The sequence below is a fragment of the Furipterus horrens genome, unplaced genomic scaffold (genome assembly GCF_987537825.1).
Source record: "Furipterus horrens unplaced genomic scaffold, mFurHor1.1.pri manual_scaffold_4, whole genome shotgun sequence".
NCBI classification, from domain to species: Eukaryota; Metazoa; Chordata; class Mammalia; order Chiroptera; family Furipteridae; genus Furipterus; species Furipterus horrens.
Genome location: NW_028327174.1, coordinates 124258743 through 124261409, shown reverse-complemented (window position 1 = coordinate 124261409; position 2667 = coordinate 124258743). Strand labels below are relative to the sequence as shown.

General features: G+C 39.9%; 1 pseudogene; it reads left to right on the top strand.

The window, feature by feature from the left end:
• Positions 1-1445: 1445 nt before the first annotated feature.
• Positions 1446-2442, top strand: LOC150012805 (large ribosomal subunit protein eL8 pseudogene; annotated as a pseudogene).
• The last annotated feature ends 225 nt before the right edge of the window (positions 2443-2667 follow it).

Here is a 2667-nt window from a genome sequence, read left to right as displayed (position 1 = left end):
AGTGCTCCTTGTGTTCCTTCTGGCAAGTTTGCACAAGAAAAGCATATGATGACATTTTGCCTCTCAATTTCTTAGGATCTCCTTTGCCCATGTTTAATTACTTTTCCTCAGTGAGCACAGAGTTGCCCAGTGCACATCTGGCTCGCACTTGCCCCAGTGCTGTCTCTATTGGATTCAATAATTCTTAATATTAAATACTTTGCTATAGTTGCTTTATAGATATATAAGCAGAATGATAGATAGAATGGAATATAGAGTATATATTTACTGAACCATTTTAAAGTATTACACTCTAACACTTTGTTAATAAATTCTTCAGTATGTATCTTCCTAGATATATTACTTGGCTTGCGTTGCTGTAACAAAATATCATGGAATGGGTGGTTTAAGTAACAGACATTTATTTCTCACAGTTCTGAAGGCTGGGAAGTCCAAGATCAAGGTCCTGGCTAACTTGGTTTCTAATAAGGACTCTTCCTAGCTTTCAGACAGCAGCCTTGTAGCTGTGTTCTTACATGGCAGAGAGCTCTCTCTCTCTCTCTCATCCTCTTCTCATAAAGTTGCTAATCACAACATGAGGGCTGAACTCTCATTGCCTCATTTAAACCTAAATTACCTCCAAAAGGCCCCATCTCCAAACACCACCACATTGGGGGTTAAGGCTTCAACATATAAATTTTGGGGAAACACAATTCGATCCATAGCACCAGAATAAGGCCATTCTACATAATCACATTATTATTATTATGATTATTATCATATTCCCCTAATATGTCCTGATGCCCAGTCCATACAAAAATGTCTCTACTTAATGTGTCACTTATAGCTGGTTTGTTCAGACCAGAGACTGCGCATTGCATTTGATTGTTATGCCTTTGAAGACTCTTCATTTACCACAAGTCATCCATCCACTTGACTAGTTTTTTCCTATGACATTTACTTGTTGAAGAGATAGAATTTGTAGAAAGCCCCACATTCAGGACTTTTTAGATTGTTTTCTTATTATTCATTTACCTCTACCTGGTATATTACCTGTAAACTAAAGTGTCAGATTTCAAGACTTGATTAGATTGTAGGGTAAACATTTTTACCTGTAACATTTTATTGGTGATGCTGTGTTCATCAAGAGGCATGTAATCTCTTTTTGACTCACTCTTCAGTGAGGCAATTTTTGATGTCTAGATTAAGGTGCTGATAGCCATATTATAAAAATATCTTTGGTGCTGCCCAGGCGGATCAGTTATTTGGAGCATTGTTCCATGCACCAGGGAATTGTGAGTTCAATCCCCAGTCAGGGCACATGCTTGGGTTTCGAGCTTGATCCTTGGTTTGGGCACATGCTGGGGGCTGGGAGGTGCTGCTGATTAAGGTTTCTCTCTCTCTCTAAAAAAAATCAATGAACATATCCTCGGGTGAGGATTAAAAAATAAATAAATAAATAAATAACTTCGAATTTTTCTCTGCTCCCGCTGCCCAAGATGCCAAAAGAAAGAAGGCTAGGGGAAGAAGATGGTGCCAGCCCCTGCTGTCCCGGAGAAGCAGGAGGCCAAAAAGGTGGTAAATCCTGTTTGAGAAAAGGCCCAAGAATTTTGACATTGGGCAGGACATCCAGCCCGAAAGAGACCTCACTTTCTGTGACAAATGATCCCACTACATTCGACTGCAGTGGCAAAGAGCTATTCTCTATAAGCATCTGTAAGTGCCTCCTGCCATTAACCAATTGATTAGACCTTGGACTGCCAAACAGCCACACAGCTGCTTAAGCTGGCCCACAAGAACAGCCCAAAGACAAAGCAAGAGAAGAAGCAAAGGTTGTTGGCCCAGGCTGAGAAAAAAGCTGCTCTCCAAGAGGCCACCTGTCCTTTGAGCAGGGGTTAACACTGTCAACCACCTGGTGGAGAACAAGAAGGCCCAGCTGGTAGTGATTGCACAAGATGTGGACCCATCAAGCTGGTCATTTTCCTGCCTGTCCTGTGCCATAAGATGGGGTTCTCTACTGCATTATCAAGGTGAAGGCCAAGCTGCGTGTCTAGTCCACAGGAAGACCTGAGCCACTGTTGCCTTCACATAGGTTAACTCAGAAGACAAAGGAGCTCTAGCTAAGCTGGTGGAAGCTATCTGAACCAATTACAATGACAGATATGATGAGATCTGCCATCACTGGGGAGGTAACGTCTTAGGTCCAAAGTCAGTGGCTCTCATTGCCAAGCTGGAAGAGGTCAAGGCTAAGGAACTGGCCACCAAGCTGGGCTAAGTGTATACACAGTTTTCTGTACATAAATGTAACAAAAATTCTCCTTCAAACAAAAGTATCTTTGGAAAAGAAAAATAGTAAGGAGGAACTTATCTCACTGGATAGCAAACCATACTACTATAAAGCTACTATCATCTAAATAGTGTGCATAGACACAAACAAAAAGATCAATAAAGAAACAGACTAGAATCAGGCCACAGTATATGTGAATACTGTATATATAAATAAAGAATAGCATTTCAAAGTAATAGGAAAAAGATGGACTGTGTAATTAAAAAGTGTTGGGAAAAAATAGATCCTAAATTTATCTTATGTCCTCCAAAAGAATTTCAGATGAATTAAAGAGCTAAATATAATAACATCTCTAAAAGAAATTGAAGCAAATATAGTTTTAAAAAATATTGGAATGGGAA